Here is a 16,405-nt window from a genome sequence, read left to right on the forward strand (position 1 = left end):
GACGACGTCAGGGCACCCCTTTTGTGCGTGTGTGTGTGGATAAACTTCACTTCCATAATGAAAATAATTTTAACGCCATCTTCGGAGGCGCAAAAGTGACATAGTATATATACCCAGTGGATAAGTCCGCAAACAGCTAGGTCAAGTCGGCCTTCTGTGGCAGAACTGTCTATCAAGTTTTCGGTAACTGTCACTGAAGTTTGCCGGAAGATCAAAGAAGCAGCGAAGCCATTCCTGCATTGTTGACGTCTTTCCTTCCAAGCCGTTCGCTCTCCTTTCCAGTTGAGGTCTCAGGATAAACAATGGCGCCTATTTTATGTGTCCCTAATAAATATGGGTAACTGAGCGAAGCACAGTAGGACTTGCTATGACACATAGGACTTGCTATGACACATTTTCTACAAAACCTGAATTTTACTAACGGTTTTCACTTGAAATTTTGGCTGTGATCACTGACGATTCACATGTTGTAAAAAGTGACAGTACCAAGAAATATTTTTTTCCCCTTTGCGCAGTTCTCCCCAACCTTAACGTCTTCCAAAACTATACTGTATTGCAATCAGGATATTGACATTGATGCAATCCACCCATCTTACTGAAATTTCCCCAGTCTTCATTGTACTCATTTGCGGATGCCTGTATTTCCCTACAATTTTCTCACTTGTGTAGGTATCTACCACCACGGGCAGGTACTCATGTATCTTATCTGATGTATTTTATGTTGTTTGCATGCAATAATAAGATGATACAATGAGGGTTAAAATAGTGACCCCAGCCACCTTAGCACTGTTTTTTTTTTTTGAAATGTGTTAGAAAAACCTAATTAATTTGGCATTAAAACTATACTAGGCATATCCCTCTCCAAATATCATCTTCTAAAAGCACTAGAGTTGGATGGATGGCAGTGCCAGCCAGATCATAGGGCTCCTAAGCACAGTTCATTGGCCCAATGCACCTGAGCACTTTTCAGACTCCAGCTCCCATCTCCCAGCCACCTGGCAACATAAAGCATCCCATCTCTTACTGAATTAAGAGGAAAAATACCTTGGCCTGGAATTCAAAGCTCTTCACCACCAATATTTTCTCCAACTTCTCCTATTTACATGAATGTTTCTTGAGATTTACCTTAAAAACCTCTTCTAGAAAGACTGCTCAACTAGGGATTTCCTCCCCGGGACCCTCAAAGCTGCTTGGTGCAGACACACTATTGTATTCGGTTAGTTAATGGTGTGTTGGGATGCTTCCATATCTGAGCCCTTAGAAAGTAGACTCGGTCTCATTTTGTTACACGTATGCTGCCCAGGACCTACACATAAATGGGAATAACTCTTATGGTCTCTACACACATTTTTGCCCTTGAGCCACCCACTGGTCACTGCATGGGACCTATGGATGTAGGGCCCAGCGGCTGTTCAACCCCAGCATCTGAGGGCAGGAACACTAGCTACCACCTGCTAAAATGACGGCAACTAACAAGTACTACACCTGTACTCAGCACTTGGCATTTTGAATTTGCCATCTCAATGCTCGTGGCACCTGAGGTAACGATTAGTAGCCCAGTTTATACAGGTCAGGAACTGAGGTCTAGGAAGTTTACATGACTCACCAAATGGTCCACAGGAGAGAATAGAGCCAAGATCTAAATTCCTGCTGACTTCAGCCCATGTTCATAATCACTGACCCCTAATGCTCCCAAAACTGGAATGGATATATAACAAAGCAATCAGATGTCAGGCACTTTTCTAAGTACTTTCCATTCATTATCTTTGTAATCCCCACAGTCACCCTATGAGATAGGTACTCATTATTCTCATTTTATAGCTGAGTAAACTGAGGGCCAGAGAGGTGAAATGATTTGGTGGAGATCATACAGGTAGAAAGTATGGAATGAGGATTCAAACCCAGCCAGTCCAGTGCCATATTTCAAACTCATAACCTTGGACTTAGTCACCCAGGTGCAGTACACTGCAAAAGACCAACCATGTGCAGGGGTAGATTGAACAATTACATGGATCACCTATGAGGCAAGAGAGTTTGTTACTCCCAAGTCTTAACCGAAGAACCTAACTTGTAACACATAAGAAAAACAATGATCCACTTATTATGTTGAGCTAGAACTCAGTCAGCCTAAGCTAAAAAGGAGAGCTGGCCCATTAGAACTTACCCTAAGCAAGCACCTGGCTCAGGAAAATACTGCTTTAGAAAACAAATGTGTTGTTTAATACTAATGATACAGTTTGTCTCATTTCTAACGAAGTTGAGCAACTTAAAGGAGTGTAAGTGGGTATAACCTCTTTGGGGAAGTTTGGTATTAACTAGTGAAGTTGAAGATATGCAGACTCTATGACCCAGAAGTTTCTCTTAGGAACACAGCCAAGAGAAACGCAGGTGTATGTGTGCCAGGACACACATTCAAGAATGTTATGGGGGGCATTTTTGTAATAACCCAAAACGGGTGCCTGGCTGGCTTATTTGGTAGAGCATCTGGCTCTTGATCTTGGGATTCTGAGTTCAAGCCCCATGTTAGGCATAGAGATTACTTTAAACAAATTAAATAAATAAAATATTTTTTAATATAGAGAATCAGGCTGCCTGGATGGCTCAGTTGGTTAAGGTCCTACTCCTGATTTCAGCTCCATCATTATCTCATCGTTTGTGGATCAAGCCCTGCATCAGGCTCCATGCTCACAGCACGGAACCTGCTTAAGATTCTCTGTCTTCCTCCCTCTCCCCCATTCACTCTTTCTCATAATAAATAAATAAACTTTTATTAAAAATAGAGGGTCACAGAGGTGCCTGGGTGGCTCAGTCGGTTAAGCGTCCAACTTCAGCTCAGGTCATGATCTTGCGGCCCATGGGTTTGAGCGCTGAATCGGGCTCTGTGCTGACAGCTCAGAGCCTGCTTCAGATTCTGTGTCCCCTTCCCCTCCTGCACCTCCCCGACTCACACTCTGTCTTTCTCTCTCAAAAGTAAATAAACATTAAAAAAATAGAGGATCACAAAACAAAAACAAAAACAAAACAAGAAAAAACCTACATGTCCACTAGTAGCAGAAAGGATAAATTGTGATATAATCATACAATGAAATAGTATACAGGGTTGACAATAAGTGATGACAATAAATCATGCAAGCACATGAATGGCGCTAAAACTATAATACTGAGTGAAAGAAGCATGAAATAAAAGAATCCATATAATTGTATTTATATAAAGTTTAAAAACAAGCAAAATTTAACAGCATTGTTTGAGGATACATACATAGGTGGTAAAACTGGAAAGAAAAAAAATAGAAGAACATGAATTACCCATAAATCTGAGGTAGTGCTTACCGGGCCGAAGAAGAGAAGTATGGGAGGAGCTTCTGAAATGTGGGTAATGTTATAATTTTGTCTGGCTACATGGATATGACTACATGGATTATAATAATCCATTAAGCTGTGTACAGTGTTCCCCCCGCCCATCTAAGGGGAAGCATTCTAGGACCCCAGTGGAGGATAGAAGCCAAGGATAGTGCTGAACACTCTATATACTATGTTTGTTCTTTTACATATGTACCTACAATAAAGTTTGATTTACAATTAGGCACAGTAAGAGAGTCACAATAGTAATAAAATGCAACCATTATAATAATACACTAATAAAAGCTATGTGAGTGTGGTCTTTCTCTCGCTCTCTAAATATCTCACACTGCACTCACTCTTCTCGCAATGATGTAAGAAGGTAAAATGAACCTGTGATGAGGTAAAATGAGGTGAATGACCCAAGCACTGGGACACAGTGCTAGGCTACTTGCCCTTCTGATGATGGGATCATCTGCTTCAGGACCTCAGTTGAACTTGGGTCACTGAAATCTCAGACATTGAAACCGTGGAAAAGGGGGCACTTCTGTTTTTATTTTAGGCACTCTTTTTTGTCTCTGTTGCACTTCACAATTTTCTAAAGTTAAAACTAGGGGCGCCTGGGTGCCTCAGTCAGTTAAATGTCCAACTTCAGCTCAGGTCATGATCTCACAGTTCATGAGTTCAAGCCCCGTGTCGAGTTCTGGGCTGACAGCTGGCTCAGAGCCTGGAGCCTACTTTGGATTCTGTGTCTCCCTCTCTCTCTGCTCCTCCCCCACTCACACTCTGCCTCTCTCAAAAATAAATAAGCATTAAAACTTGTTTAATATCTTCCTCTCCTCTTTAATTTTTTCTACTGTTTTTCTTGATACCCCAGGCTTTATCCCATGTTTTTTTTAAACTGTGTTAGTTACTTAGTACTGGGTAACAAATATCCCCAAAACTTAATGTCTTAACCCAGTAATAATCGTTTATTGTTGCTCATCTTTTTTTGGGGTCAGGTATTTGGGAATGGCTTGGCTACGTGGTTTTGGCTTGTGGTCTCTCATAGGGTTGTAGTCAGATATCAGGGGGGAATGCAGTTACCTGAAGGTCTGATTGGGGCTGGAGTTTTCCCTTTAAGAATGTGCGTTTAGATGATTGGCAAGTTGGTGTTGACTGTTGGTAAGAGGACTCAGTTTCCCTGTACATAGACCTCTCCATATTTCTTGGGCTTCCTCACAACATGGTGACTTGAATTCAAAACTAAGCATTAAGAAAGTAGGGGTAAATGGAGGAGACGTTGGGGGAAGGAAAGAGAGATAAAGAAGCTGCATCTTTTTTATGTACTAACTTCAAAAGTCAAATAACACCCCTTCTACCATATTCTATTCATTAGAAGTGAGTCACTAAGATTGGCCCACATTCAGTGAAAGAAGAATTAGATACTGCCTTTTACAGCAAGTGTGCCAAAAAGTCTGCAAACTTATTTTTTAAACATTTTTAAATTTTAGTTCATATACAGAGCAATGTGGTTTTCAGAAGTTGGAAGTGAGTGATTCACCACTTGTATATAACACCCAGTGGTCATCACAAGTGCCCTCCTGAGTATCCATCACCCATTTAGACCATCTCCCACCCACCCCCTCCATCAATTCTCACTTTGTTCTCTATTATTAAGAGTCTCTTGTGGTTTGTTTCCTTCTCTTCTCTTGCCCCCCTTCCCATAGGTTCACCTGTTTTAAATTCCACATATGAATGAAATCATATATTTGTCTTTCTCTGATGGACTTATTTCACTTAGCATTATACATTCTGGCTCCATTCACATCGTTGCAAACAGCAAGATTTCTTTTTTGTGCTGGGAGTAATATTCCACTGTGTGTGTGTATGTGTGTGTGTGTGTGTGTGAGAGAGAGAGAGAGAGAGAGACAGACAGACAGACAGACAGAGAGGAGAGAGAGAGAGAGAGAGACATCTTCTTTACCCATTCATCAGTTGATGGACACTTGGGCTATTGTTGTTAACACAGCTATAAACATTGGGCTGCATGTACCCCTTCACATCTCTATTTTTGCATCCTTTGGGTAAATACCTAATAGTGCAATTGCTGGGTCTTAGTTCTACTTTAGCTTCCTAAGGAACCTCCATACTGTTCTCCAGAGTGGCTGCACCAGTTCGCATTTCCACCAACAGTGGAAGAGGGTTCCCCTTTCTCCACATCCTCACCAACCCCTGTTGTTTCCTGTGTTGTTAATGTAGCCATTCTGACGGTATCTTATTGTGGTTTTGATTTGTATTTCCCTGATGATGAGTGATGTTGAACATCTTTTCATGCATTTGTTAGCCATCTGGATGTCTTCTTTGGAGAAGTGTCAACATATTATAAAAATCATGTCACCTGAACTCTTCCTTCCTGCCCTTATCACACTCTGTGATTTTATATAACATAATTATATTATAAAGATGCAGTACATACTTCTGCAATTGTTTGATTAATGCTTATCTTCACATACTAGAACATAAGGTAGTGAAAAAAGCTAGTGGAACAAGAATCATACCTGCTTTGCCTACTATTTTATTCCTGACACCTACTACATTAGCTGGTGATCAATATAGAATAAATATGAATGTTATTAATTATATGTAACAGGCAATAGCCCCTCTAGATAGGTATCATTCTCTCCATGTTATAGACATAGAATTTAAATGGTTGGCTAACTCGTTTAAGGGCCAAAGTTTGAATGCAGATCTCTCTGTTGCTAAGCCAGGACTAATTCCAAAAGTCCAGACTTCCTCCTATGACTACAGAACTACTGTGGCCTGAGTGAAATGGTCTCCTCAGTTTCCACATTTCTTCATCAAGATACCTTGGGATGGCTTGTCCTGCTTCCCAGGCATTGACAGATTGAAAGACAGGCCTATCCTTAAATACCTATCCAGAATCTAGCCATGAAAAAAAAAATATCCAAAATAAGTGATCCTTGTGATTTTGTTTATCATGAGCAAAATGAAGAGAATGTGGAGTTTCTGAAACTACAAACCTACTCTTGGGAAGGTCCACCAGAGTAGTCCCTGGGAAAAACTAGCAATTCTCAATACAAAATCCCTTACCTGACCCCGTGTATTGCTTTACTCCTGTCCTGTCTCTTTCACTAAGAAAAAAGGGGCCATTCAATAGCTGCTCTGTCCAATGAGGTGACCACTAGTCTGTCATCTGTGGCTTTAAAAAGTAATTAAAATTAAATAAAAACTTTAAATTCAGTTACTCATCACACTAGCCACATTTCAAGTGCTCAAAAGCCACCAGGCAGCTACTGGCTACCATAGTAAAAAGTGCAATTATAGAACATTTGTATCATTACAGAAAATTCTAGTTGACAGTGCTGCCAGAGTACCTGGGCAATCCCAGCCCCAGACAATTCCACGGCCATGGGAGAAGACAAAATGAGGGCTGGAGGAATTTACCCACCCCAAAGAGGACCCCAACTCACTCGTGGGAAGTGGTCCCTAGTCCTGGGGCTCTGGGATGGATTTGCCTCTGCAGGTCTGTACTCTCTCACCAGGCTTTCTGCTCCTTCCCCACCCATCCTCTGAACCAATAAACTCCCTTTACATTATCACCATGACTCTCCAAACCAGATCTCTCCTTGCCTGCTCCTTCAACCCGCTGAGCCTAGCCCTAGCTCAGGACAACACATCTTTTACCTCTCTCTCTGCTGCAAACCATTCCTTCTCCATACTTAGGCCAGTCTTTGTCCCTCTGGTCTCAGAGTATGTGACTTCCCTCCTTCTCAGAGATAAGCCCTTCCCCAACGTCTCAATCAACACATGTGTTCTGGGATCTGCTCCCTTTCATCTCACTGGAGAACTCACTTCACTCATTTTGCTCTCTCCCTTCATTGTCTTACATCTTTCCTTCTACCAGCACCGTCTCTCTGGCCTTCCAATATGCACGGCTTCCCCAGTGTGGTCAATAATTTTAATTGGCCCTTTAGAATCATCCCATCTTCCCCTTCCTTTTCCTACCAATTGGCTCTAGGGAGCTGTCTGCAAAAAGACTCTACATTCTCATTTCCCACCTAAGACCAGGCGCTCATCCAACCCAGATGCTTCCCATTTAATAACATTTGTTCTGGATACAACATTCAAAGCTCTACACAATCAATCCTTGGCCTAACTATTTTTTTAGACCTAATCTTTTATTTTATTTTTTTATTAAGCTCTACGCCCAATGTGAGGCTTGAACTCATGACGCTGACATCAAAAGTCACATACTTTACCTAAGGAGGCAGCCAAACACGCCTCCCTGGCCTAACATCTTACCCATTTTTTCTGTCACCTCCTAGCCACACTCATTTCTTCGCCGTCCACCACACATGTCTAAAACATTCCTGCCACTGTATCTTTATCATTATTATTTCTCTTGCCAGAAATACTTGCTCCACATACATCCCTCCACCAATAGAGGCTGAGCTCAAGCCCCTCCTTTCTGATAAAGTCTTTCTGATAATAAAAGCCCCCCATGTTTCTCCGACTCTCATCACTGAGCACAGGCTGACTGATGCTACTGTGTATTGTTGTACTCAAATTTCTCTTCTCTCTCTAGCTGAATTTCAGAATACTTTCTGGCAAGGAATTAGCATTCCCATCTTGGCACTCCCGAGTTTTTAGAAGAATGCAGAATCTTGTGCACAGTGGCTATTCGAATAGCATTTGATTGATTCATTCCCAGACATGCCCCATCTTCAATTCAAAAGAGGCCAGTGGCAAACCGTGGGGCATTATTTCAAATAACCTCTTGAAAAGAATATCCTAAAATGGGGACTGTGACATCAATTAGCTATGTAAATGCCCTGACGCTGGTGCATTAAAAAGTAATAACCTCCATGGGAGCTCCGGGGAAGACAGGTGTAAATAGGAGCTGGGAATTGCAGAGCTACACAGCTGGTGAGCATCAGAGGCCATGACTGATACATTCTGGTGGGCGAGGAAAAAGAAATCTGTGTTGCTTTATTTTTCCTGTCTGGGGGCAAGAAGGCAGTGGGGGGGAGTAGGAAGTGGTGACAGATGGTCAAGAGGGAAGGGAGAAAAAAATACAGGCGGTGGAGGCAGGCAAAATTTCCTGGATCTCAGCCTCATTGCTGACTTGATATATAAAAGTGGGTACATAGTTTTTTTCTTTTTGTATTTTTTTTATGTTGTAGAACAATATTATTGTCCCAAGGAGAGGTTCATGGTGAAAGTGTGGGCCCACCTGGGTGGCTGAGTTGGTTATGCAGCCAACTCTGGGCTTTGGCTCAGGTCATGATCCCAGTTTGTGGGACCTAGCCCTGTGTCAGGCTCTGAGCCTGCTTGGGATTCTCTCTCTCTCTCTCTCTCTCTCTCTCTCTCTCTCTCTCTCTCTTTCTCTGCCTCTTCCTCTGCTCTCATTCTCTCTCAAATTAAATAAACTTTAAAAAAGTATATGTTAATACATATGTATGCACAAAAAAGTGACCAGAAAGTTACATTCCAAAATATTAAAGATTATAGGGGATTTTCTTTTTTCCTTTGGCCTTTTCTGTGTTGCTCAAGTTTAAAGTAACTGAATTTTATAATGAAGATCTGCTTTACAAGCTGAGTTAAAGAGCTGTAGTATAATATAATATCTGCTGTTTAAAAATTTTTTTAAGGTTTATTTATTTTTGAGACACAGGCGGGTAGAGAGGCAGAGAGGGAGGGAGACACAGAATCGAAGCAGGCTCCAGGCTCTGAGCTGTAAGCACAGAGCCCAATGCAGGGCTCAAACCCACGAACTGTGAGATCATGACCTGAGCTGAAGTCGAAGGCTTAACCGACTGGGCCACCCAGGAGCCTTTAAACATTATTTTATTTTATTTTTTATTTTATAGTTTATTGTCAAGTTGGTGTCCGTATAACACTCAGTGCTCATCCCAACAAATGCCCTCCCCCATGCCCATCACCCCTTTTTCCCCTCACCGTCACCCCCATCAGCCCTCAGTTTGTTCTCAGTATTTAAGAGTCTCTTATGATTTGACTCCCTCCCTCTCCTTAACTATATTTTCCCCTTCCCCTCCCCCATGGTCCTCTGTTAAGTTTCTCCTGTTTCACATATTAAATACTATTTTAAATGTTGCCCTGAACTGGAAAGAACTTGACTTCTGTCTTAATAGTTAGGTGGCAAGTGGGAAATAGAAGGCAAAGCTGAGGGCTAAAAAAAAGCAGCAAATCAGATGTGAGATCTTACATAAAGCTGGGACCCTACCCTCACTGTAAAGTGAAGGAGAAAAGTGGTGTTCCTGGGGACACAGCAGGCATGACTTGTCCTCGGTGCTGGATGTCAGTGAAAAGAATCATCTGAAAAATGTGTAACCACAAATTGACCATCATGTGAGTTCCCACAGTTTTGAGGGGCGCGGGGAGTAAGTTGATGGTGTTATTTGTTTAAGGTGGTGCCCTATTGATAGGTCACAATTTGAGGGGTACAAATTGTAAATCCTCCCTGGACAAATTCAAACTCAATCCAGGCCCCAAAAATGCTTACAGATGAAGCTCCAACAAAAATGAGAAATTTAATGTAAAACAAAATCACAAAACAAAGAAGGCATTATCTATATGAAACACCGGGGGGGGGGGAAGAATACAAAGCCAAAGTCAAGCCTTTATGTATTCAGATACTAAACTATAAGACTTAGTTCAATATGTGTTACAGAGTGAGTCGTGACTCCCTAGAGTTTTATGTTAAAACCCTAAACCCCTAATGTAACAGTATTTGGAGTAAGGAAATAATTCAGTAAATGAGCTCATAAGGGTGGGGCCCTGATAGGATTAGTGTCTTTATAGGAAAAGACCTATAAAGCCAGAAACTGGCGCTCTCACTCTCACTCTCACTCTCACTCTCACTCTCACTCTCACTCTCACTCTCACTCTCTCCCTCCCTCTCCTTCTCTGTCTCTCTCTGTTTCTATCTCTCTACCATCTGAGCACTTGATGAAGAGGTGCTTTCACCAGGAACCCTACCATGTTTGTTTGAATCCTGATTTTAGACTTCCAGCCTTCAAGCTGTGAGAAAATCAGTATCTGTCCCATCTATGATATTTTGCTGTGGCAGACTGGGGCTGCTTAATATAATATGTTTAAGTAAATATATGACAAGCTTAAAATGTGAGTAGGGAATAACTTAGCAGAACTGAGAAAAGTCCACACAGAAATTCTCCAAATTTTAATGGTTGAGAGGGTCCCCTGGCTGGCTTAGTTGGTAGAGTCTCTGACTGTTGATCTCAGGGTCCTGAGTTCAAGCCCCACATTGAGTGTGGAGCCTACTTAAAATTTTAATAGTTGAAAGTAAAAAATTCATTTGAAAGATGGGCTCCACCACTGAAGACAGAATTGGTGAACTGGATGAAAGAGTGAATGGATTTATTTGGAATATAAAGAGATTGAAAAAAAAAGAAAGGTTATGAGTTATGTTGGATATAGGGAGAATGTCTAGTATCCATCCATCTAGTCATCTTTCCAAAAAGGATAATGGGGATGGAAAATTGGAGCCACCACACACTGCTACTGGGAATGGAAAATGGTGCAACCATTTTGGAAATCGGTCTGACAGTTTCTCAAAAAATCCTGAACAGAGCTAACATAGGACCCAGAAATTCCATTACTAAGTATTTACAAGAGAGAGGTAAGAGCATACATCCACGCAAAAACTTATATACAGGTGCTTAGCGCAGCATATTCACAAGATCCAAAAAGTGAAGATAGCCCAAGTCATGACTGAAAAACAAAATGTGGTATATTCATACAATAAGATATTATTTGGAAGTAAAAAGGAATGAAGTACAGATATATACTACAACATGAATGAATCCCAAAATCTTATGGTTAATAAAATAAACCACTAACAAATTATCACATACTGTAAGATTCTATTTATATGAAACTTCCAGTATAGGCCAATCTATGAAATGTTCAAAATGGCAGATCTATGGCAGAAGAAAGTAGATTTGTGGTTTCCTTGACCTAAGGAGGAGGTGGGATAGAGATGCATACGTTACTAGTAACAGGTACAATGATTCTTTTGAAGGCAAAGTGTTGTAAAATTAAATTACAGTCATGGTGTACAACTAAATATACTATAAACCATAGAGCTATACACTTTTACTTGTTTATTTATTAAGTTATAAATTTTAGTGCCAGTATTGTTAACATATAGTATTATATTAGTTTCAGGTATACAAACAGTGATTCAACACTTCCATACATTACTCAGTGCTCATCAAATCCATGTACTCTTAATCCCCATCACCTATTTCATCCATTCCCACCCCTCCCTCTCCTCTGGTAACTATCAGTTTGTTCTGTATAGTTAAGAGTCTGTTTCTTGGTTTGTCTCGATCTCCCCTCCACCTTGTCCATTTGTTTTTTTCTCTTAAATTCCACATATGAATGAAATCATACAGTATTTATCTTTCTCTGATTTATTTTGCTCAGCATTATACTCTCCAACTCCATCCATGTCACCGCAAATGGTTACATTTCATTCTTTTTATGGCTGAATAATATTCCATTGTGTATACTATCACATCTTTATCCATTTATTTATCAATGGACACTTGGGCTGCTTCCATATCTTGGCTGTAGTAAATAATGCTGCAATAAACATAGGGATGCATATATCCCTTTGAATTCACTTTTTCATATTTTGGGGGTAAGTACCCACTAGTGCAATTACTGGACCATAGGGTAGTTCTATTTTAAATTTTTTGTGGAACCTCCATACTGTTTTCTACAGTGGCTGCACCAGTTTGCATTCCCATCAACAATACAAAAGGATTCCTTTTTCTCCACATCCTTGCCAATGTTGTCTGTTGTGCTTTTGAATTTAGCTATTCTGACAGATGCAAGGTGGATCTCTCATAGTGGTTTTGATTTGCATTTCCCTGACGATGAGTGATGTTGAGCATCTTTTCATGTGTCTATTGTCCATCTGTATGTCTTCTTTGGAGAAATGTCTGTTCATGTCCTCTGCTCATTTTTAATTGGATTATTTGTGGGGGGAGGGGTTTGGTGTAGAGTAGTATAACTTCTTTATATATTTTGGATGCCAAGCCTTTTTCAAATATGTCATTTGCAAATATCTTCTCCCATTCAGTAGGTTGACTTTTAGGTTTTTTGTTTTGTTTTGTTTTGTTTTTTGGCTGTTTCCTTTGCTGGGCAGAAGCTTTTTATTTTTGCTTTTATTTCCCTTGCTCAAGGAGGCATATCTAGAAAATTATTGCTACAGCCCCCATCAGCAAATTACTGCCTGTACTCTCTTCTAGGATTTTTATGGTCTGAAGTCTCACATTTAGGTATATACACCAATTTGAGTTTATTTTTGTGTTTGGTGTAAGAAAATGGTCCCGTTTCATTCTTTTACTTGATTTGTTGTAGAGATTGTCTTTTTCCCACTGGATGTTCTTGCGCTTTTGTTTCTTGACTTTCTATCCTGTTCCATTAATCTACGTGCTAGTACCATACTGCTCTGATTACTACAGCTTTGTAGTATAACTTAGAATCTGGAATTGTGATACCTCCAGCTTTATTTTTCTTTTTCAGGATTGTTTTGGCAGTTCAGGGTCTTTTGTGTTTCCATGCAAAATTTAGGATTATTTTTTCTAGGTCTATGAAAAATGCTGTTGATATTTTAATAGGGACTACATTAAGTGTGTAAGTTGTTTGAGTAGTATAGACATTTTAACAATATTTGTTCTTCCAAGAATGATACACTTGAAACAGGCGAACTTTGTGGCACATAAATTATATATATATCAATAAAGTTTGTAAGAAACAGATAAAATAAGAAGGAGACAATATTCAAATTCCTAATGACTGAGAATTTGCCACAAGTGTTGAAAACATATGCTTAAATGCAGGAATTCCGAGGGCACTTGGGTGGCTCAATGGGTTAACTGTCTCACTTTGGGTCAGGTCATGGTCCCACAGTTTGTGAGTTCAAGCTCCACATCAGGTTCTGTGCTGACAGCTCAGAGCCTGGAGCCTGCTTCAGATTCTATGCCTGCCAGGGCACCTGGGTGGCTCAGTCGGTTAAGCCGCAGACTTTGGTTCAGGTCATGATCTCATAGCTTGTGGGTCATGATCTCATAGCTTGTGGGTTTGAGCCCCGAGTCGGGCTCTGTGCTGATAGCTCAGAGCCTGGAGCCTGCTTTGAGTTCTGTGCCTCCCTTTCTCTCTCTGCCCCTCCCCCACTAGCACTCTGTCTCTGTCTCTTGAAAATAAATAAAAACATTAAAAAAAAAAAAGATTATATGCCTCCCTCTCTCTCTCTGCCCCTCCACTACTTGTGCGAGCTTTCTCTCTCTCAAAAATAAATAAACACTTAGGAATTTTTTAAGGCAGGAATTCCGATGAATTCAAATCAAGATGAATAAAAACAAAACCCATCTCTAGATACATCATCAGATAACTGAAGAACACCAAAGAAAAAGAGATTTTAAACGCACTTAGGGACAAAAGACACATCATTTATAAAGGAGCAACATTGATTGTTATCTGACTTCTCAACAGTGGAAGATCTGATGGCAACTAGAAATATAACATCTTCATTATGCTGAGAGAAAATAAGCTACAATTCAAAACCACTTAACTATATGTGTGTGTGTGTGTGTGTGTGTATATATATATTTCAACAATGGGTTAGAAGTAAAAAAAAGCAAAACAAAACAAAAAACACTTCAGTCAGATACAAATATTAGAGATTACACCACCCACAGATCTTCACAAAAGGAAAATTTTAAGGGATTTACCTCAGCCAAATGGAAAATGAACCCATATGGAAACGTGAGGAGTGTGAACTAATGATGAACATGTTTATAAATATGTCAGTAACTCTAAGCAAACATTGTATAAAAGTTTAAAAATAATGTCCAATGGTGGAGGAATCCTGGTTAGAATTAAAATACTGGACAGCAGTATCACATAAGGTAGGGTTGAGTTCATGTGCCCTAAGATCCTTGACTGCTGGTCCCCCAGCTCACCACCTCCAATGTCCATCCCTGTTGGAGTGTGTTTTTCTGGAAGTCCACTGACTTGACCAGATCTGTCCTAACTTTCTCCCTTTAACTCCTACATTCCAACCTCCTGTCCTAGTTGCTACTGGTGCATGTCAATAAAGGACTCACTGGGCCTGTTGGAGCAGTTTTTCCTTTAAATATTAAAAAGCGTAAACAGGCCCATACAAGGATCAGCTTCTTAAAATTGCCTTCATTCCAAACTGCTTGCTTACATGTTAGAATGCTTTTTCCTTTTTGATTAAAAAACAAAACAAAACAAAAACAACACGTTGATTATATTAAAATTGAGAAAATTATAGAGAAGAAAATAAATATCCCCCATTGTACTGTATCATAAAACTAACCACTCAGCATTAAAACAAAGAACCTTTAACCGATCATAAAATACAACAAATAGCTTAATGTAAAATAGTTGTGTTTCTACCACTCACAACTGAAAATTGCTAACTTAAACTTGTCATATTTACTTCTAGACAGTTCTTTACATTTTCGTAGTCTAGGATACATTACAAATAGAGACTCACATATTTTATGACTAAATATTGAAGATCTAAATCACGTCAATAAACTGTTATATTTCAGCCTCCTACACTGACAAATGTATTTTCACAATGAAAAATTATAAAGCTATACTCTTAAGACTAAAAAGTTAGTAAATAACAAAGATTTAATTGAAAACATTTTTTAATGTTTATTTATTTTGAGAGAAAGGGAAAGTGAGCCTAGAAGGGTCAGAGAGAAAGGAAGAGAGAGTATCCCAAGCAGGCTCTGCACTGACAGTGCCCAGTGCCTGGTTCGAACTCACCAGTTATGAGGTCATGACCTGAGCCAAGATCAAGACTCAGATGCTTAACTGACTGAGCCACTCAGGCACCCCAAAGAGACTTTTGTTTAAAAAAGTGTTTTCTAATGTTTAATATTTTTGAGAGAGCAAGTGAATGTGAATGGGGGAGGGGCAGAGAGAGAGTGAGACACAGAATCTAAAGCAGACTCCAGGCTCTAAACTATCAGTACAGAGCCTGATGCAGGGCTCAAACCCACAGACCGTGAAATCATGACCTGAGCCAAAGTTAGACACCTAACTGACTAAACCACCCAGGTGCCCCAAAAAGAGATTTAATTTTAATTATTACTATGCATGCATGAGAATTTGCAGATGAGTTTGTGATATTTGGATAAAAAACTAAAGTATGTATATAATTTATGAATGATCATATATTTTCCACCAAATTTATTTTTCTTGCCTTTATTTCAGCAAAATCAGAGAAAAAAGCTGTGTTGTTACAGTTAAGAGTTTCACATACTTTGTCTTCTACTGATCAGAATTCCAATTGGACTTTTCTTTGGCCTTTGGGGTTCTTAGATCATCTTTTTGTTAATTTCAGTTCAGGCAACTGGAATTATCAGTAAAATTCTTAGAATTTCAGAAATTAAAAAGACTGTGACTTTTTATATATGTTCCCGTAATAAGATTATTACATGAGAAATAATCATTATCATAAAATATAAGATATTTTAAAATCTTCCTATTAATATCACTTATATGAAGATTCTCAGTCTTATAAAATATTTTCATATAATAACATAAAGAATTGATGCCATGCTTTGTACATGTTGCATCTTATAGCACTGAGCACAAATCCCAGTGAAAGACTTGTGTGCATGTTTTAAAAATGCAGTTCTATTTTTGTGTGTTTGTGATTATCTGAGAAAGTTTAAAGTGCAAAGCCAAGGAGAGACAGATGTTTCCTAGAAGTGAGGGTGATACTATTTGCTTTATCTTCTAAATGAAGGAAACAAAAGATTACTGACCAATTCAGAACTTTTTTGATCTCTTCTTTCTATTCACTCTCCCCCAGAAGTCACCACCATCGAATGTAAACTGGTGCAGCCCCTCTGGAAAACAGTGTGGAGGTTCCTCAAAAAATTAACAATAGAACTCCCCTATGACCCAGCAATAGCACTGCTAGGAATTGACCCAAGGGATACCAGGAGTGCTGATGCATAGGGGC

The sequence above is a fragment of the Hyaena hyaena genome, unplaced genomic scaffold, assembly GCF_003009895.1.
Source record: "Hyaena hyaena isolate Hyena2069 unplaced genomic scaffold, ASM300989v1 scaffold_183, whole genome shotgun sequence".
Taxonomy (NCBI): Eukaryota; Metazoa; Chordata; class Mammalia; order Carnivora; family Hyaenidae; genus Hyaena; species Hyaena hyaena.